Below are 22,171 nucleotides of genomic sequence, written 5' to 3'. Positions count from 1 at the left end.
GATCCCTAATATAGGGAGAGCAGCAAATAATCTCCATGGGAATTTGTAATTAACAACAGTGCCTTAAATTGAGGAGTATTTGTTTGGGGTTCCTTTGCATTTGTTACTTATCTTTCCTTTGGTACTTTGGTTTGTAAAAAGGGTGCGTAATGGCGCTATTTTCTATACGCAAGGAAACAAGCACATACTCAGGTGTAACATGTAAGTAATGCCTGTTAGAACTAGAGTTCATTCTGAAATAAGAGAATCAGAAACAAAGAGTAAGAGGTATAAAAAATGAACATTCTGGGGGCGCCTGGGTGGCACAGTCGTTAAGCGACTGCCTTCGGCTCAGGGTGTGATCCCGGCGTTATGGGATCGAGCCCCGCATCAGGCTCCTCCGCTATGAGCCTGCTTCTTCCTCTCCCACTCCCCCTGCTTGTGTTCCCTCTCTCGCTGGCTGTCTCTCTCTAATAAATAAATAAATAAATCTTTAAAAAAAAAAAATGAACATTCTGGCTCCAAAATATACATTTTAATTAACCCATCATTTTTTTTTTTACTTAAAAATAAGCAGCTGTAATCTGAAAATACATCTCAGAAACATTTTAAGGACATTCACAATGAAAAAGAGAATAAAGTTATCTCCCCTTTTAATTTTCCATCCTTTAAATTCAACGCTATCCTCTTCCTCCCCAAAGGTGCCCTTTTCCTCCCAAAAGGTCTCCAACACAAGTTTCAAGGTGGTTTTTTTTTTTTAAGGTAATAAAAGGAATAGGAAAATGTCAGCAAATAAAAAATTTGTTTAGACTCAGAAGAGGTCTCCCAATGGTCAAAGGATTGATGGGGAACATAAAATTAAGGCAGCAACATAACTAAATTCTTAAGTAGGTAACTCACATAGCATAGAGCACTGACTTCCATTCTGTTTTCCTGCCAACCCAGAGGCCTTTCATACAACTTTGGGGGTTACTGTGGAACTATATGGTAACATCCCAGATTCAGCAATTTAGAGTTAAAATCTTAAACATCATATAAATGTTAAACAGCAGGCTTCTATGTACCTAATACATTAGCTAAAACTACGGTGACTAAAAAATAAAATGCGATATACTGGTCTCAATTTCCTTAGGTTTCCAGAGAACTAGTACCCATTCATATCCCCTTGCCTACTTCCTAAAGATAACAGGAGCCACCAGATGCTGGCACTAAACACTTGGTCCCAAAGAGAAATACTCTTGTACAAGGTCCTTCAATTCTCACGAGTTCAGGGCTTCTGGCTGGATTCCCCATGCAACCCCTCCGACTCTACAAGGAGAATGGCTGGAAACTGTGCCACCTTGGCTTCTTTTATACTAATATAAGCACTCCTTATCCAACAATAGCAGCTGGAACATAAATGAAGACGAGAATTCAGTCTACATTTACCTAAGATTTCCCACAGTCCCATATTTAAGTTACCGAGACTGCATTATTCTCTGATTTATTCACTGCATTAACTTGGAATTCCACAGGACAGACTACCACGCAACAGTCTTAACCTACACTAGTATCTAGCTCCAAGGGAAGGCAACTTGTGCCCTCCGGGTAAAGCTTTACCCTCTGTTTAGTCCTAAAGGTAAGTCCTTTGGCCACCTCTATACAAGAGTTTGGAAGGAAGCAAGAGACCAGAGAACCATCATATCAATGAGGACTTTTTCATCTAAAGATATCTACCCACACTGCCCAAGAAGTTTATCCTGTGAGATGAAACTTGGCAAAAAATGCTACCTGTTGAGAAAAATAGTGTAAATTCTAGTGCAAAGGACTAGGGGGCAGCAGGAGGACTCTCCAACAGAGTCGTATACAAAAACCAACAGGTCTTAGAATGTTCTAATCTACTATATGAAGTCTCAAGTAAACAAATGGTTAATGACACATCTTTTGTAACACATGAATCAGCTACAGATTTGCAAGAGGGGGACACACCCTAGTACCTATGACTCTAAAGTACCTGCTTGAAAGTGGACCTGGATGTCTGACTGCCAATCCATCCTACTGATACAGGAACAGAATTTTACAACTATGTGGGTTGTCATCATTTAAAGTTAAAAAGTAAACACATCACTATAATGGAAGTTAATTCAAGAACTTCATTAATACTTTAACACCAGTAATCAAGAACAGTAGCAATACAAAGTGAGGAGTAACCAATCAGTCCTGGAAGCAAAGACAACAGTAGTTTTGGAAAGGGAAAAGAGTGTCAGGTAAAAGGGCTGAAGAATTGCCAATTCAAGGATTCAAATATTCTCAATTCTAAAGGAAAAAAAATAAAATGAGAACTTGAGTTTTAAAAATAACACATCCTACCTTGAGAGGCATCCAAATAGCATTCATAGTGTCAGAAGAGTTCAGACAATACTCAGAAATGAGCAAGAAGGGAATCTTAGTAATCGCTCAGTCACCGAGTATGAGCAGGTAGGAAAATTTTTTGTTTCAAGAAGGTATCTGAAAGAGAGGACTTTCAATTAGACTATGAACTAATCAAGAATAACCAAATAGTTTAAGCTATCAGGACAGAAATTCAAAGTACTATTTGCATCACCACCCTAAAAAGAGATATAGATCACAGTCCCCTACGAAAAGGGCAAATGTGAATGTATATCTCTCTATATATGTAGAAATATATTTTACATAAAATGTGGATTAAATGTCTAACACATGTTTTAGATAATACAAAAGTGCTTATCAAATAATCAGAAAACTAAAATCCCAGATAAAAAAATGACTATTCAGGGTACTTCAAAAACACTATTGAAAAGTTATTTGTTAACTGAGCATCTAAAAAGACCCTTGCCATATTTAATTTCATTTAATAAATTAAAACCTCTCTGATCATTCTGATTGTCCTAAATTTTATAAAATTTAAGTTTCAGAGCCCATTCTACATAAAAAGAAAATCTACTCTGTCCTGATACGCTACAAGCAAATAAAAGATCCTTCTTTCCTAGAGGTCTTTAAAAGCAGACCAAACAACTTAATTTTGAGTTTGGGAGGGAGGTAAGTTTTTGTGGAGGAAGAAGGATGGATTAAATGACCTCTTGTAGGATCCTTGTTCAAGTCCTAGGCCTGAATGAAAATTCCAGCTTAACCAGTTACTGCTTCGCTTAAAATGGAGGCTTGCCCGAGTAGGAACAAAAATAACAGCACCCCCCCCCCTCGCCCCGTAAAACAAATTTTGAAAAATCAAAGACTACAATATCCTCGTTTTTAAGAAAAATTAAAAATAAAAACCTCTGGAGTGGATTTGTTCTTGCTATGCGCTTGTCACTTCTGCTTCGAAGACTTGGCATCACTTTCCTACCGCTCATCGGATTTTAGGGGGGGTTGGGGGGCGCAAGGGGGGCAGGAGTTCGACTCTTGACCCAAGTCTCAGGAGGTTTAATAGCCCCTCCATGATCCTCACCGCAAAAGCCAAGGAGAGAAGAGAAAGGGGAGAGCCCGAGTTCCCACCCCTCCCCCCGCCTTGGACCCTAGTCCCAAACCTATCCCCCCCCCACCTTCCCGCAGTAGGGCGACTCCTTCTGCCCCATCCCCATTGTTAGGACGGGGACGAGTAGGGGAGTGGGCTCAGAGCAGGGGCGCCTACGGCCGTTGCCCCGGTTTGCTTCAGGAGGGGCGGCCCGCGGGATGCAGCTTCCCTTCCTCCCCGCGTCGGTCCGTCCCACCTCGGCTCGGCCTGGCGCCCCGGGCTCTGCTCGGCGCCCCCGACCCCGGGCCCGGCCCCGGCCCGCCCCCAGGCAACCAGGCCCCCCGGCCCCTCGGCCCAGAGCCCGCGGCCCAGGCCTGCGGGTGGGCGCGGGGCGGGGGTCCCGGTGCCCCACACAAGCGTCCCCGCTCCCCCAGCCCAGTCGCTTCCAGGGCCCTCGGCGGCGCCCGCTTCCCGGGCCCTTCGGCCCCCCGCCCGGGCCGCCCCGTCCGGCTCCCGCAGTCGGGGCCGCCTCCCCTTCCCCACCATCACCCCTACCGACTCGTGCCCCCACCCCCCCGGGCACCAGTGCCAACGGCGGCTCCCCCGGCCCCGGACCTACCTGCACGGCTCAACCAAGCCTAGAAGTGGGGGCGGGGAATCTTCCGCCCTCCTCTGTCTCCCATTGGCCCTTCCGGGGCACATCGTGAGCGCTATTGGTTGATGGAGGATGTCCGTCAGAGCGCTGGGGCGGGACAGAGGGGGGGAGAGGGATGCTGGTGCCTCGGCGTCTCAGTCTCTGTGTATCTCGCTGTCTCTGTCTCTGTCTCGGCTCTTGGAAAAGAGAGACATTTGGACGAGAGGACGGGAAGGGGGCCCGAGGCGGGAGGAATAGAAATAGGAACCCCGGCAGAGCTTCCCACCAGTCTGCCACTCAAAGCCCCCTACCTAAGTGCCCTGTAGATCCTCTTATCCATCACCCCCAACGCCGGCCCCTCACCCCTGTAGGTTCCTCATCCAGGAAGCGACGTGATGAAAACTCAAGGCCGGAAGGCCACAGGGGGAGATTTTATGTATGTACATAAAATATACACATACCAATACTTACATATAAAGTCAAACACATATATGGTCCTGAGGGCCTGGAGAGGAAAGGGCACTCATCTTACAGACAGGGAAGGACTTGAGATAAAGCCAAAAAATAAGAAGGAATCAAAAATCACTCTAAGAGCTAGTAACCGTGGTTTCCTCCTGGGAGGGGAACTGAGTGCCTAGGAGACCAGATGGGAGGAAGACTTGCGTTCTCCTGCACATCCTTTTGTATCTTTTGATTTTTGTACCATTCACAAAGATTCCAGTTTTTTTTTAATTAATTGATTTATACTTTAAGATAATTCCAAGGTCACAAAACCAGGGGGACAGACAAGAAGGTCATCCAGGCAAAGTGGAACAAAATGCAGATGTGGGGAGGAATCTTAGTTTTTAATATGTTCCTTCAGATATCAGGGATAAAAGCAAGTGGAGGTGTCTCAGAGGCAGCTGGGGTTATGGAATTGGGGAGAGAGTGGGCAATCTGGACTAGGGGAGATTTCCAGTTCTCCACCTAATACGGTGGTCTATGAATGCTAAAGGATAAACTCCCCACAGAAGTGTAAAAACACACTCACAGTCACAGTCACAGTCACTGAAAAGAAACAGAAAGACGGTGGGTGAGGTAAGAAAAACAATACATGTTGAAGAGGCATGAAATTTAAGGGAGGAGGATACCTGGAAAAAATAGACTAATAAAACCATGAGAGCCTCATGGGCCTTGAGGTTCACTTCAGGAGCCCTCTTTAGGCTCATTCAAGAAGAAAGAAAGCCAGAAAATAACCATAAGGCAGAGTTCTTAACATTTTCAAACCATGGATCCTTTTGACATTCTGGTGAAGCATATGGACCCCTTCCCAGAATATTTTAAATGCATAAGAAACATACCTACAAATTCAAAGGAAACCAATTATATTAAAACACCATTTTCAAAATATTTTTAGAAGTGTGATATAGTAATATATGTGCTTTATATTAACGTATTAAAGAATAAGATCTAATGGCAGGCCTAATCACCATAATTTTGAGGCAGTAGATGAGCATAAATAATATTTCAAGATACTTGCAACAACTGTCATATGACAGGAAAATATCTGTGATTGCTATTAGTGACAGATCACAGTTAATGCTATATACTACTTGGTTTATTTTCTCCACTCAGAATTGAAGGTAATGCTAATTTTCATTAGACCTTAGCATAAATAAAGGCATACTACTTCTTCTGATCTAAGTTCATGAATTTCCAAACCTGAGGATCACAGGTTAAAAAACCATACCCTAGGGCGCCTGGGTGGCTCAGTAGGTTAAGCGGTTAAGCGTCAGCCTTCAGCTCGGGTCATGAACTCAGGATCATGGGATCCAGCCACATCATGCTCCATGCTCCGCAGGGGTCTTCTTGAGGTCCTTCCCCACCCCCTCACCCTGCTTATGCATGCCTTCTCTCTCAAGTAAATAAATAAATAAAATCTTTTTTAAAAATCTGTATCAGGGCGCCTGGGTGGCAGAGCGGTTAGGCGTCTGCCTTCGGCTCAGGGCGTGATCCTGGCGTTATGGAATCGAGCACCACATCAGGCTCCTCTGCTATGAGCCTGCTTCTTCCTCTCCCAGTCCCCCTGCTTGTGTTCCCTCTCTTGCTGGCTGTCTCTCTCTGTCAAATAAATAAATAAAATCTTAAAAAAAAAAAAATTAAAAAAAATTAAAAAATCTGTATCAGCTAAGAAAAAACATTTTTTTTCTGAATTGATTAATTTTGCTTAAACCAGCCCTAGAAAACATCTTCAATCCAGCTCTTTATTTCATATATCTGCAAAATGGGGAAAAAGTAGTACCTATCTCCTAGGGTTTTAAATTAGTCAATACATATAATGGATGTAAAATAGTACCTGATATCGGCTAAACAGTCAATTTATTATTATTACTATTATTATTATTATTATTATTATTATATTTGGCATCTTGTAATCCCGGTCATTCCACGAAAATTGGTGGTACGATAATTTGTATTAATGACACGTATAATAGCAAATGACAAGCAAGAAGGGGTTAACCCAGAGCACTTGTTTTTCATGTAATGCTTCAAAATTAGAATACTCCCCTTCCCCTGGCTACATTTTCATTCCTCCAGCGGGGAAAAACATCAGTGCCTCTTTAAAAGGATTGTAAACTCGGAAAAATATTTTGGCTACTCATATTACAAAGGGCTATTTCCATAATTCTGTATCTAGAGACTTTCTACCATCAGTAAGACCAGCAATCCTCGTACACTGCTAGGGAGAATGTAAACTAGTATGCCACTTTGGGAGACTGAGATAATCTAAGAAAATTTAAGATATGCATACTCTATTCCAGCAGTCCCACTACTAGATATAGATGATAAGGAAATGCAGAATTTTAAGGGGTAGAATTACTGTACAAGTCTATTCATAGCAGCATTACTCCTCAATGCCGCAGACTAGAAACATCCCAAATGTCTACCAAGCCTAAAATGGTTAGAACGTGGTATACATGTACAATGAAAGTTAATAAACTGTGGTTATAGTCAACAACACGAATAAATTCTTAGAAAGGTAATATTGAACACAAACCAAAAAAGCAAGATACAAAAGAATATACATATAGCCTGATTCCATTTATACGAAGTTCAAAAGCAGGCACAACTAAACCATATTGCTGAGGGACGCATACACAGGCGGTAAAATTCTAAGGTAAAGGAAGCGAACACACTAAAAGCCAGGAGAGCCAGTAGGGGGCAGAGAGAGTTTTGTTTAATTGGGAGTGGGGGTTGTTCTCAGGGGCCGGCAATGTGCTACTCTTTTGATCAGCTAATGCGTACACAGTGTTTGCTCTATAACTATTTGTTAGAACGGACCAAAAAAGTTGTATATATTCTTCTGTGTGTCTGTTGCATTTCACAACAAAAATATTTTTTTAAAACAACATCTCTTTAGAAAAATCAACAAAGGATATGACAGAAATTTCACAAAGAGGATAATAGTAATGGCTCTTACACTAAAGATATTCAACTTCTCTAAAACACGTGCATTGAAAGCTCCACTATTTTCATCTAACAGGTCATGAAGATATGCAACATTTGCTAACACTGCGTTGGCAGCGGAGCAGGAAATAGCTGTTTTCATATATCACTGGGGAAAATATAGTTGTCAGAGTATCTACAGAGAGCAATTAGGCAATAGCCATCAAAATTATAAAAGCAAATACCCTTTAATTCAGCAATCCTATCTCTAGACGTGTATTCATTTATTCCCCAAATAGTTATTGAGTACCTACTATGCAACAGGCACTGTTTTACGCTCTAGAACATAATTTACTGATATATTATCTGAAAAGTCCGGAAACATGGGGCTGTTAATTTCATTCTTATCATGGAGTGGTTTATGAGGAAGAAGGCTTGAATCACAACCGGAGAATATACTTATGATTAGATCAGAGCACCTTAAATAAAATGAAAAAAGTATAACAACTTGTTTTCCCTACTTACGAATTTTTAGATAATCTGTATAAACACAGTTATTGGTTTGTTTGTTTTTAATTGTTTGTAACAACAAAAGACGAGGAAAATAAAAGTTAAGTGCCTATCACTCTAGGACTGATTAAATAAATTATGATTTGAACCCTGCTCTGTCACTAAGGCAGGCTTCATTGGCATGTCACCTGTACAAGCACAAAGGGTCCCACACTCAGAATGACCCCTCCAACACACACACACACACACACACACACACACACACTGTACTGTTGCCATTTTGAAACTTAACAATTTTACTTTTTTTTTTTAAAGATTTTATTTATTTATTAGACAGAGATAGAGACAGCCAGCAAGAGAGGGAACACAAGCAGGGGGAGTGGGAGAGGAAGAAGCAGGCTCATAGCGGAGGAGCCTGATGTGGGGCTCGATCCCATAACCCCGGGATCACGCCCTGAGTTGAAGGCAGACGCTTAACCGCTGTGCCACCCAGGCGCCCCAACAATTTTACTTTTGGACTTGGGTTCTGTATGTGAAGAATGATGGGGCATGAAGAAAATGCATGGGCAGAGGACACAGGCACAATTAGGTGTCACCATTCCTTGCCACCCCATTCATGAGTAGCACTGGTGATGCCCCATGAGCATAGAATTCTGGAGGGCCCCTGACGCACAGGAGCTCGGCAAAACTCAAAGTGAGTGCAAGAGAAGCCTGTTACCTGGATGACTGAATAAGCCCTGAGAGGCCATGCTGTCCATTCAAACTAGAACTTGCTTCAAACCCAGAAAGAAGACATATTCTAAGAAACCCGGAAAACCAAGGACCCGTATCCTGTCTTTTCTTACTGGTGTTACTTCTCTGCATGAGCCCATCACTCATACTCAAAATGATGACCCAGGAGGAAAAGGCAGACAAGTCAACCCCAAGTTCCTTACCCTTTCAGTCGTTCCTTCCTCATCAGTAAGTGGAAAGCGGGGTGTTGGTAGAATGTGCGTGTATCAAAAAGAGAAATCAAAATGTTTGAGTTACTTTGTCCAGAGACCCCACTGTCCCCACTTGTGTGCAAGTACAAGCTACAAAATACAAATTATATAATTTCGATGGTTCAACATAGGAGTTAAAGGTCTTTAAAAATGGCATCGCGCAATGTAAAGACAGATGGTAAAATTCAATACTAATTATTTAAATTTTTAATTGTTCTTTACTTTGATGACATCGCAAATGAAAAACACCATAACAAGTCAAATCAGAGACCATGAAAGAAAAGATAAGGCTTTATATATTTTAGTACCTTTAATGGCATCTCTTTCCTGCTTTTTGAATAAAGGGGTACACATTTTCATTTTGCATTGGGTTCCTCAAATTAGGTAGCTGGTCCTGTCCATTGCTTACTAATTTTGTGAACTTGGGGGTGCCTGAGTGACTCAGTCGGTTAAGCGGCTGTCTTGGGCTCAGGTCACGATCCCAGTCCCAGGGTCCTGGGGCCTCGGGCTCCCTGCTCAGTGGGGAGCCTGCTTGTCCCTCTCCCTCTGCCGCTCTCCCTGCTTGTGCTCTCTCGTTCTCTCTCCCTCTGTCAAATAAATAAATAAAATCTTTAAAAACAAAATTTTTTGTGACATTGGGCAAGTTATTTAACTTTTTTTTTTTTAAGATTTTATTTATTTATTTGACAGAGAGAGAGCACAAGCAGGGGGAGCAGCAGAGGGAGAGGGACAAGCAGGCTCCCCACTAAGCAGGGAGCCCGACTCGGGGCTCAATCCCAGGACCATGGGATCATGACCTGAGCCAAAGGCAGACAGACACTTAACCAGCTGAACCACCCAGGCGCCCCTGGGCAAGTTATTTAAACACTGAGTGCCTGTGTTTGCCTCTCTGCAAAATGGGATTTAATAATCATATCTATCTTATAGTAGTAAGAGGATTAAATATGCTAATTAAAGACGATTAGAATAGTGTTTAGCTACAACCTAAGTATTAAATGTTATGATTATTACTGTGTTTCTACTAGCAAATATACAATGGAATAGTATCCAGCCATTTAAAAAAAAAAAGGAAGTCTTACCTACATGTCCTGCTAGAGAGTTATCTCTGAAATATATTAACTGAGAAAACAAAAAAAGCATCGAGCAATGTTTATGACATGATTCCATTTGTGGAAGGAAGGAGAAGAAAAAATGCCTCTACGTATGTACTTGTATACTCTTGAAATATGTTCCTGGAAGGATACACAAATAACACTGGTTGCTTCCAAGGAGAGGAAAGCAGGCCACTGGAAAATAAGGTAAGGCAAAGATTTTTCTCCCTTTAAGCTTTTGAACCACATCAAAGTGTCATTTATTCAAAAAAAATAAATTAAGTTAAACATTCTAAATGTCTTCTGTATTTTATTTTGCACAATGCACTGCCAGGCATAGGAGTACAATGAAATAAATAATTGTTGGCTGAAATATTTCTTAAAAATTGTAAAGAGATACACATAGGTATCTAATGTGACATTCCAAAGTCAGAACAGGAGTTTCAATTCTAAACTACAGTATCTAAAGTAAACTTGGTCTTTCCATCCTTTTTTTTTGTTTCCATATATAGAAAGCTATATGGTACTTTATAGAACAACTAAGAGAAAATCTTTGTGACCAGGCAGAGCAGGCGAGGTTAAGGAGTTTGTGCTAGCCCCAGATTGGTTTGTTTGGCACTGGATTGGGGTGCCTAACCCCGCTAGGTTCTGTGCTGGAGAGGCTGCCGTGAGCAGGAAAACCAAATGCCATCCTTACCGAGTAATTACACTCCTCTGTGTTGAGAATCAGGGTAACGGAGGTTCCGGTGACCATGGCTGCATATCTTAGGGGGGCAAGCAAATTCTGTCCCCCAGTTTTATTACTCCTCCAATTGCCTCTAGATCTTACGACATAATAATAAGGGCTCATGTTTTCTAGTCAAAGACGACACACCTGAACCATATTCAAAAAGACCTGCTCCTTAAGTTTGGTGGGTCCAGTTGTCTCCGTCTGCAGGCGTCACTGGGATCAGTCAGTCTGTGAACATCAGGAGTGGGGGTGTGATTCGGGGGCCATGTAATTCACTAACGATAAGTTCCAAAGCAGTGGTTTCACCATGTAGGATCTACGCTTTTTTTTTTTTTTTTTTAAGTAATCTCTACACCCACCTTGGGGCTCAAACCTTCAACCCTGAGATCAAGAGTCGCAGGCTCCACCAACGGAGCCCGCCAGGCGCCCCTGAGGCAAATATTTAATGACTGTGTGCCTCGGTTTTCTCAATACTAATACCTACCTCCTAGGGTTGTTGCGAAGATTAACACAGGTCAAGTCTTGCTCATAGTAGATGTTCAGTGCGGTCTGGCTGACGCTGGTGTCATTCAAGTCTTAGGACTCGGGCCCTCTGAATTAAAATATAAGAGATAAGATCCTGAGTTGTACACACTGGTCCCCATGTCCATTCATTTGTATTGATTTTCCTTTACAATATCACCTGTTTGTCATTTCCTTTTATTCCCCCGTCATCAACTTAGATGAGAGATCATTTGGCAATGATATTCAGTAGGGCTGGAGTAAAGTGCAGGTAGATATAGTGTACATTGACTCTATTTATTCCCAAGTAATAGCACTGGGTTCTCCCTCATGAATCCTAGTAGCTGACTGCTGCCTGCTTTTAGCAATTAGGTTTCTGTCCATCTCAACCTCAATAGTCCTTACGAATATCGTTATTGAGCCCCTGCTATGTGCCAGGCCCTGCCAAGACCCTGACATGCACTGAGAAGATGGTGCCCCTGCCTTCAAAGCTTACACAGAGATGGGAAAGACAGGAAGAGGTGAAGTCACTAGAATGGGATAAGAGCTGAGATAAAGGGAACGGTGGGGCTGAGGCGGGAGAGGGGAAGCACAGGGGAGCTAGCATGTGCAAAGCCCAGAAGATGAGAGACAGCAACAGCTTTCCAGAAATTGATAGCTCAGTGTGGTGGCAGCATGGCATTCAAAAAAGGAAACCAGAAGACATGAAGTTGGATTAGTGGTTCTCAAACTTGAATGTGCATAAAAGCAGCCTCCTGGGCTTCATCCCTAGAGATTCTGATTTAGTAGGTTGGAGTGAGGGTACCAGCAAGTGCTGTTGGTCTGAGGGCCGTCCTCTGCGAAGCACTGATCCAGAGAAGAAGGGTAGGGTCAACTTGCAGAGAGGGAGGTATGCACTTCCCCCTTAGCAGGGGAGGGCGGAGCGCCTCTGAGGAGTTTAAGCCTTTGAGAGATGTGGTCACAGTTACCTTTTAGGAAAATCACTCTGCATGCAACATGAAAAACTTGAGAGAAAGCAAGACTGGAGTCAGGGAGAGCTGCTGGGGGCCGCTGCAGAAAACTCAGTGGAGAAGTCACAGGATCTGAAATAAGGCACTGTCAGTTATCCCTTGACCTGGGTGGCAGCAGCTAATACGTTTGCCCTTAAATGTTTTTGATGAATGTCCCTGGGTTAGCTGCCTCCACTTTGGGAGAGTTCCGAGTTAGGAGAAATAAAGGTGAGCCCTTTGAGCCAGTCCTTCAGGGAGTCACCAGACAGGTGAAAACCGGCAGCCATGGTTCTTTGAGAGGAAGGTCCACTCTGCTCCCTCTGGCACTAGGAACCTGAACCAGGAGTGCACGCCGTCATGCCACTGAGCCGCACAGCAGAAGATGGGGCCAAAGTTAAAATACCATGAAATTCTCTTACCAAGATCCAGATGTTTCCTTCCCTTCCCTTTCTCTCTCTTTTTCTTTCTTTCTTTCTTTTTCCTTTTCTTTCTTTCTTTCTTTCTTTCTTTCTTTCTTTCTTTCTTTCTTTCTTTCTCTCTCTCTCTCTCTCTCTCTCTCTCTCTCTTTCTTTCTTTCTTTCTTTCTTTCTTTCTTTCTTTCTTTCTTTCTTTCCTCCAGACTTGTTTATTTATTTGGAGAATGAGAGAGCATGGGTGCATGCATGAGTTGGGGGAGGGGCAGAGAAAGAGGGAGAAATAACCTCTAAGCAGACTCCCCGGTGAACACGGAGCCAGCCCCCCCACCCCCTGCCCGGGGGCTCCATACCACCACCCTGAGATCCTGACCTGAGCAGAAATCTAGAGTCCAAAGCTCAACCAACTGGACCATCCAGGTGCCCCCAGATGTGTTTTGGTTTTTTTTTTTTTTTTTTTTTTCATTGAGTCACTGGCCCAGTTGCTGTAAACTTCCGATTCGTCTTCAGTTCCAATGAAGTTGATTCTGACCATTTTTGCTAGTTTATTCACTGCTTTGGTGGAGGGATGGACTTTTGGGGTTTACTACTCTGCCATTTGTACTAGTGTCTTCGATGATGTTTTGTAGTTTCCAGTGTACAAGTCTAGCCCCTCTTTGGCTAGATTTCTTCCTAGCATTCACTGTTGTTGTTTACTGCTATTTTAAGTGGACTTGTTTTCTGCATTTCATTTCCAGATTTTTTCGTTGTTCATTGCCAGGGCATAGAAATACAATGGATTTTTGCATATTGATCTGATATCCTACAACCTCGCTAAACTCATTTGTTGGTTCCAACAGTTTCAGGATTTTTTTTTTTTTTCGGAGGGAGGGCAGGAACAGGGGAGAGGAGCAGAGGGAGAAGGACAGGGAAAAGCAGACTCCCTGCTGATCTCGGAGCCCAGCTCTGGGTTCAATCCCAGGACCCTGAGATCATGACCTGAGCCGAAATCAAGTCATATGCTTCACTAACTGAGCCTCTCAGGTGCCCCAGTTTCGGGACTTTTCAATATACAAGATCATGTTGCCTGCAAATGAAAATAATTTGACTTCATTCTTTCTACTTTGGGTATCTTTCCTTCTCTCTCCTGCTGATTGCCCTGACCAGAAGCTGCAGTACAATGTTGACTGAAGTAAGAGTGGGCAAGAGTGGGCAGCTCTGTGTTGTTCCTGGTCTTAGGAGAATAACTTTTAGTCTTTCACCATTAAGTATGCTGTCAGCTGTGGGGTTTTCATAGATACCCTTTATTGAATTGAGGAAATTTCTTTCTAGTCCAAATTTGTTGAGTGTATGTGCTTTTATTTTGTGCATTTAAAACGTTGTTTGAAGAAGGGATTCAAAGGTCTTATTGAGCTTTGCCTCACTGAAGGTCACTTTCCCTTCTTGGGACAGCCTGCATCCAGGGGCTGCTCAACATGGTGGGGGTGGAGGGGTGGAGCTGGAGGGGTATGAAAGCTTGTCTCCTTGCCCCAACTCAGCACAATTCTAAAGGGCCACCTCGTATGACAGTTATAAATGTTTTTAAAGTATACCTTATTCCTCCCCCTAAAAGTGAACTTGTTTTGAGTTTTTCTACCTCATTTTGTCAAAGTGTAAACACTGTTTTCTTCAAAGATATCATAAGCTTAATTATGTAAAACTTGTTTTTGAATTTATTTATTTGTTTGTTTGTTTGTTTATTTATTTATTTATGCATGCATGCATGTTTTTTTATTATGTTCAGTCAGCCACTCTGTAGTACACCATTAGGTTTTGATGTAGTGTTCCATGATTCCTTAGCTGCGTAGAACACCCAGTGCTCATCACAACACATGCCCTCTGAATATATTTTTAAGAAAAGTTTCTAAAAGGTGGAAAATATGTTTTTACTTGTAATTGAGTAAATAAGATGTTTGTATTTGTCAGAAAGCTTGTGGACTTGTACTCAAGGATCTATGCGAAGACGCCTGGCTGCTGAAGCTCTACAGCTCCCCCTAGTGAAGGCTTAGTATAAATTCCTGACCTCCAGGGAGTCTGTATTGAGCAGAGCAGAGTCTCCCATTACCTCTCATGGAAAGAGTCCAAATGAGTTTCTGCAGACTGCAACATCCAGATAAGATTGTTAGGAGGCTTCAACCTTCTTGCGCAGATTGGAGGAAGAAAATTCTGCTCACAGTCTTCCATATTGGTTGGGAGTCTGCAGCAGCTGAGGTAGAGGGTAGAGAAGGACTGGCTCTTCAGGTAAGATTACATGTCTCTTTCACCCACGTGCCCCTCTATTCTCTTGCTCCCTACTTAACTCCTTAAAGAAAAAGAATGGAAATATTGCATTAAACAAGCGTGAGGTCTTCAGTAACTTCTCTCATATTGCCTACGCTTTGACATCCTGAATCTAAGGGTCTTGGATTTAACCTTGAGTTAATGCTCCTAAAATATCCAGCTTTGGAACTGCTCAGAGTCAGCTGAGGCTCAACCTCTCCCTCTGTTCAATCCTGCTTCCTTTGCTTCTCTTCCACCAATGTTGATCCCAAGAACGTTCCCTAATAAAAAAGCTTCACCAAAATAAGGGTATAAATGAAGGATGGGGAAGGTATTGGACTCAGGAAACAAGAGAACCATCATAAAGGAAGAGCAAAGGGAATCTCTAGGAGGATGGTATAGGGAGATCTCATTGACATACAGAATGCAACCAGTCCAGACAGAAGCAGCTCTGAAAGCTACAGAAGATACTTCAAGATGAAATTGATGGAGTAACTGATATAGTCAGCCATTTTGAGAGGAGATTTGGACAAATGGTAGAGTTTGGAGTTGGATTAATGATACGTATTTAAAAGTTTAAAACGAGAAATGAGGCAAACACTTCTAGGGAAAACAAAATTGTATAGGGAAGGAAATCGTAGGTTATCATATGGCTTAGTTGTGAACAGGGTTTAAAAAGTTATGAAGGTCTAAACGTGGACTATTATTCTAACCAAAATTTTAACTATATTGAAGGGAGAATGGGAAGCTTATGTGAGCAGGGGGAAGCAAAGGAGGAAACATAAATCTTCATTTTCCTCCGTAGGCAGTCCGTAGATAACTGCTAAGACTGAAAAATCAGATGTTGTAATTGGAGAATCGAGATAAATATTAAGAGAAACTGGCAAAAGAGATGAAAGTGATTCCTTTTGAGGAACAGACTGCTCTTTTTTGCAATTTTGAATTTTTTTTCACTATTTAAGCTATACAAATGTATATCTTTGATAAGAATAAAAAAGCAGGGGCGCCTGGGTGGCTCAGTCAGGTAAGCGTCTGTCTTCAGCTCAGGTCATGATCCCAGCGTCCTGGAATCAGATCGAGTCCCGCGTCAGGCTCCCCCCCCCCCCCACCTCGTACTTTCTCTCTTGCTCACTTTCTCTCAAATAAATAAATGAAATCTTAAAAAAAAAAAAAGTTACAAAAATACAAATAGTACAGGGGTGCCTGGCTGGCTTAGTTGGTAGAGCATGTGATTCTTTTTTTTTTTAATAAAGATTTTATTTATTTATTTGACAGAGAGAGACAGCCAGCGAGAGAGGGAACACAAGCAGGGGGAGTGGGAGAGGAAGAAGCAGGCTCCCAGCAGAAGAGCCTGATGTGGGGCTCGATCCCATAACGCCGGGATCACGCCCTGAGCCGAAGGCAGACGCTTAACGACTGAGCCACCCAGGCGCCCCAAGCATGTGATTCTTGATCTCAGGGTGGTGTGTTCAAGCCCCACGTTGGGCATGGAGCCTACTTAAGGAAAAAAAAAAATATATATATATATATATATACATATATATGTATATATATATATATATTATAAAAGAACTCTTTACCCAGATTCACCTGTTGTTAATATGTACCTTATTTGCTCTCCCTTTCTCTCTCCAAACACACACACACACACGTACTTATATATGAATGTGTCTACAGATTTAGTTAAATTTGTCTACATACATAATTACATATATGTGTGTGTGTGTGTGTATTCCTTTTTCTGAGACTTTCAGGGGTAAATTATAAATATCATGGCCCTTTAACACCTAAATACTTCAGTGTGTATTTCCTAAAAATAGGGATATTCTCTTACATAACAACAGTTCATAAATTTATAATACCTTATTATACCATACATATTCTTTAAGTTCTATTTATTTAAGTAATCTCTACACCCAACGTGGGGCTCAAACTGACGACCCCGAGATCAAGAGCTGCACACTCTTGGGGCGCCTGGGTGGCTCAGTCGTTAAGCGTCTGCCTTCGGCTCAGGGCGTGATCCCGGTGTTCTGGGATCGAGCCCCGCATCGGGCTCCTCCGCTGGGAGCCTGCTTCTTCCTCTCCCACTCCCCCTCCTGTGTTCCCTCTCTCGCTGGCTGTCTCTCTCTCTCTGTCAAATAAATAAATAAGAAATCTTTAAAAAGAAAAAAAAAGAGTTGCACAGTCTTTGCCTGAGCCAGCCAGGCGCCCCTACCATACATATTCTAAATTTGTCATTTGACCTCATCATATCCTTTAGAGGATTTTTTTTCCCTGCAGGACAGGATCCATTCTCGGATCAGGTGTTACATTTAGTTGTCATGTTTTGTTTCGTTTTGTTTTAATACCATTGACTATATTCCCTGTCCTGTACCTCTTATCCTTGTGACCCATTCATTCCATGACAAGCCTGTACCTCCCACTTCCCTTCACCCATTTTGCCCATTTCCCAGTTCCCGTCCCCTCTGGCACCCCCCAATCTGTTCTCTGTTCTTATGGACCTGTTTCCGTGGTTGTCATGTCTTCAGTCTCTTTCAATTTGGAACAATTCCGCAGACATCTTTTATGACATTAACATTCTTGAAGAATGTCTTCCCCCACCCTGATGCTTTATTCTGTTTTGTTTCTTAATCCACACAAGAAACAACAGATGTTGGCGAGGATGTGGAGAAAGGGAATCCTCTTGCACTGTTGGTGGGAATGCAAACTGATGCAGCCACTCTGGAAAACAATACGGTGGTTCTTCCAAAAAACATTCTGTTTTTTAAAATAGCATGTTCCTTATTTTGTATTTGTCCAGTGTTTCCTTTGTTTCAATTAAGGTTACGCATTCTCGGCGGGAATACTGTATAGGTGATGTTGTGTCTCTTTCAGGACATTACACCTGGAGGCACACGTGATCTGGCTGTCCTTCAGTGGATGTAATTTTGACTATCCAATTGAAGAGCTATCGAATTTCTCCAGTGTGCTCCTGCATCCTTGTAATATAACTCCATCATTTTTTTGGTTTTGTTTTATTTTTTAGCTCTTTCTTACTTTCTGGCATAGCAAAATGTTTACTTTCCCTATCCTAAGCCTAGAATCAGTCATTTCTCTGAGCCCTAGTTCTTTTAGTGGGGAAAGGTATGAGACCAAGATTGGGGCACTAAGTGTGCTCATTGCTAATGGGATGTCTTTGCCTTTGGCCGTTTCAGAGGAGAGAGTTGAACATGTATACATATATATACACAAACACACACACATACCTACAAATATTCATGTAATAAATACATAAATGCATGTATACATACCATGTATATATACATATACACATACATATATATTTTAGAAATCATGAGTTCAAAACAAAAATTTCAATTCCAGTTAATCACCACGGGGTTGCTTCTTGCTTTCTTCTTCTCCATAGTTACACGTCTTCTACAGTGAGAACTCCGATCCCTAGTGCTATCGATGTGTTTATTCATATGTTCGGTCCCGTAACATGCTTAAAATAGTCTCCCAATTGCTTGACCATGCCACGAAAGCACACCTACTAAAGAGTTCCGGATTTGTTCATACTTTTACCCCCATCCCTGCACACACATCCTTCCTGGTCCAAGACACAGCTTTGCCAACTGGGTTTATATTCAAGTTCCGAATTTTTGCCCATCTATTGGGTGAGAAATTACATCTCAACATAGTTAAAAAAATTTTTTTTATTTGAGCATAGTTGACACATACAAGATTACATTAATTTCAGGGGCACAACATAGTGATCTGACATCTCAGTGTAGGCAGTCTTTTTTTTTTTTTTTTTTTTTTTTTTTTTTCTTAGTAAACTCTATGCTCAACGTGGGGCTTGAACTCGGGACCCTGAGATCAAGTCCATGCTCTACCAACTGAGCCAGTCAGGCGCCTCTCAATGTAGTTTTAATTTGCATTTCTTATTGAGTGAAGGTGAACAACTTTACATGGTTGAGAGCCATTTTTAAATCTTTTTGGGACTGTCTATTCACTCCCTCTCTCAAAATTAGACTTTTTTTTATACATTAGGAGTATTAGTCTTTTACTTGTGACATATGGGCAAATATTTCTTCTCTGTCATTTGCATGTTTTTGGTCATGCAAAGGGTTTTTAGTGTATTCAAATCCACCATTTTTTGTTTGTTTTTTTTTTTTTCTTCTTTTTCTGATATAGGATGGCTTTTCACTTTCCCAGATGCCTTTGAAAGGCTAGGTCTTTACTTCAGCCTTGTGTTTGTTTGCTGGGGAGACTTTTCGCCACCGGAAAGGCTCTAATTGACATTTTCTGACTTTGTGGAGGATGTGGGTGGCTGTACTCTATTCCAAATAATTTCACGGACAGAGTTCTTAGTTTCAGAGCCCTGATCTGTCAGTTCCACCCCCTTCATGCAGTTTAAGGATTTTGCTGGTGGGTGGGAAGAAATGTTGATGTGCTTTGTTTCTGCCAGTCTTCCATTCCGTCTTCTCTTTCATTACCTCTTCGTTACCCGCTCTCCCCCAGCAACATGGCTGCTCTGAGGCTGCCACTCCTGGCCCTGCCCATTTTCAAACCTTTCCCACAAGTGAAGACTGTGACCTGCTGAGTGCCAAAATGTGTTTAGTATTTTGTGTTTATTGTTCCATTTTCCCCCCGTAGGTTCTGTTTGTGCTTCCTCTAAGTCCACTCCTCCCTTCTGCTGTCCCACGGAGTGATTCAACCCCTTTCCTCACTCTCTACCCCCACAGGCTTATGGTGGCAGCAGGATCCCTACTGGTTCCCCCCCGCCCCACCCCGCCCCACTACTTACAGGTGATTTGAAGTTACAAGCTTCTAGTAGTGAAGGCATGAACCCTGTGTAGTTTTTATTTGTTCTATTCTATTTGAGAATGTTTTGGCAAAGTGAGGGGCAGATTTGTAATCAGGCTACTGTCACTGCTTTCCAGCCCCAGAAGTCTCAACATGCTTAATAGATGGGTACATTTCAGGCCCTAGTCATAACAAGAACCACTGAAAACTATCAATAGAAAGCTATCTTCATTGAGTATCAGTGCCTATAAATGGTAGTTGAAGTGGGAGTTGAGTGTTGGGGTTGGCAAGGAGATTAGCAAAGGGGACATACTGCATAACAGTGGATTGAGGTTTTATAGAGTTGAAAGTTTGAGCAAGTTTAAGCATTTTCTTTAAGATTGGGAGCAAGACAGCGAGTGCCTGCTATTATGGCTGCTACTGCTCAGAATACTGGTGGTCCCGGCCATAGCAGTGAAAATGAAGAAAGAAATAAGGTACGTTGTAAAAGCAGTAGAAAGGAATCAACATCAATATTTGAAGATAGTATAATCTTAAACAGAAACCCTACCAACTCTTTGGTAAGAAAGTTCACTAAGTTGAATACAACGTCAGTTGCCACAAAGCAGAAATTTCTGAACAGCAGTGCGGCAGGGTCTCTTGGCTCTTGAACCAACAGCCACTCCCCCTTCTTTGCTAACAAAATCTGTTTCCTTGTGTACAACCCAGGAGAGAAATCATGATTTATCTAAACTAGTCATAGCAAACCCATTCCGTTTTACGGGACTCTAAATTTACCAGCATCCCCTGCGGCTGGGGATGATTCTGTGATCCAGTCCTGGCCAATAATGTGTGAACAAACGTCTGCCAAGTTGTTCCTGGGAGTTTCCACTTTTTGCCAATGTTCTGGTTTCTTTAAGCCTTAGTTTCCTCTTGTATCAAGCAGATAATACATGCCTTACCTTTTAAGACTGTAAAGATGAAGGGAGATTATTCTATCAAAGCGATCCATAAATGCGAAATAAAAAGCAAGTAAACGCTAGTGTTATTCAAGATATTCAAGTGATCATGGGCACAGATGTAGCATTGGTATAAATGCTACCAACTGGCAATAAGTTTAAGGAGTGCCGTTATATACAAGGAAATCCCTTTACCCAATCAAGTCTTGTTATTCAAAAACTAAGAACTGATGACTTTTTTTCTTGTGTAGCACCTTGCCCAGTGATTTAATTCATAAAGCATTGAGAAGAACCTAGCACCGCAGAGAACATGTTATTTGGGTGATTTGCAGATGGTTATGCCAATACAGCTATAAGTATAGATCAGGGGTTGCAGAACATAAAATGTCAGATCATATGTACAGTATAATCTATACTATGTGTATATATATTTAAAAATATATACAGATACAGAGAGTAAATATTGATGCTTTGTAGGCCAGATAGTTTCTGTGCAACTGTTCAACTGTCCCGAAGTGAGAAGGCCACCACATGTAAACAAATGGGCTTGGCTGTTCCAATAAAATGAAACAGGCAATGAGCCATTTGGCCTGCAGGCCATAGACAATCCCTGTTCTAGACTCAGAGTTTACTCTTCTACGGTGAACTTGTCTCACGGGATCATGTCTTGGGATCAACCTAATCAATTTTCCATGACATCATCTCACCCTATTATTACCACTGTCCTATTACCACAGTGCAACCAAAGCACTTCCATGGTGATTTTACACATTGATCCTCAGTCCTCTGTGAGCCAAGAAGGGCAGAGCTCATCTTCTTTGTATTGGTCAGAAAAAGGCTTAAGAATTGTTCAACGTCACCGAGTTACTGAGGGGCAAAATCTCTATTTCCTAGGTATCAGTTTAGTGCTTTTTGAAAACACAAGATTAGAAACCTTAATTCTACCTCCTTGTTCTTCTTAGCTTCTACTGTTAGTCCTTTTCTTACTCAAACTCCGCTGAGGCAATATGCATTTTCAAGGACTTGAATTTCTCCTCAAATGTAGCTTTTAGCATCAAATTGAAAAGTCTATTTTGAGGGTACTGAAAAAGAATGCTTGTGATAGGGAGAAGAAATGGGTAGTAAAAAATTTAATTTTGTTTTCTATCTTAAAGCAAATTCTAGTCATTCAAGAAGGGATAACACACTTTCAATTTCAGTGTGAGAAGGAAAACAGGATACAGATCAAAGCACCATCAAAGGACTATGCATAGGATAGATCTGAATATACAGTTCATACTAAAGTTTCCTCCGTAAAACCCAAACTTTTATGATACTCTATAGCAGATAATTTAAAAATGCTAGAGAGGACACCTAACAGTCAACATGAGACATGATTTGAAACTGCCAGAGGAAGTCTAAAACTGAATAAAAGGGTTTGAACATACACTAATGCCCAAGCTCTATCTCATGGTTGAAGCC

General features: G+C 41.8%; 1 protein-coding gene across 1 annotated transcript in view; it reads right to left on the bottom strand.

Annotated features, from left to right (window-relative positions):
- Positions 1-4,079, bottom strand: part of KANSL1 (KAT8 regulatory NSL complex subunit 1) — a 177,064-nt gene extending 172,985 nt beyond the window's left edge. The window contains exons 1-2 of the mRNA XM_040640439.1: positions 4,050-4,079; positions 2,329-2,466 (exon numbers count right to left, since the gene is read on the bottom strand). The gene's annotated coding sequence lies outside the window, so the exon portion shown is untranslated. The remainder of the gene's footprint in view (positions 1-2,328; positions 2,467-4,049) is intronic.
- Positions 4,080-22,171: the final 18,092 nt, after the last annotated feature.

Source organism: Ursus maritimus, unplaced genomic scaffold (assembly GCF_017311325.1).
Source record: "Ursus maritimus isolate PB19 unplaced genomic scaffold, ASM1731132v1 scaffold_24, whole genome shotgun sequence".
NCBI lineage: Eukaryota > Metazoa > Chordata > Mammalia > Carnivora > Ursidae > Ursus > Ursus maritimus.
The sequence above is the reverse complement of the archived record's forward strand: the minus strand, read 5'-3'. Positions and strand labels throughout refer to the sequence as shown.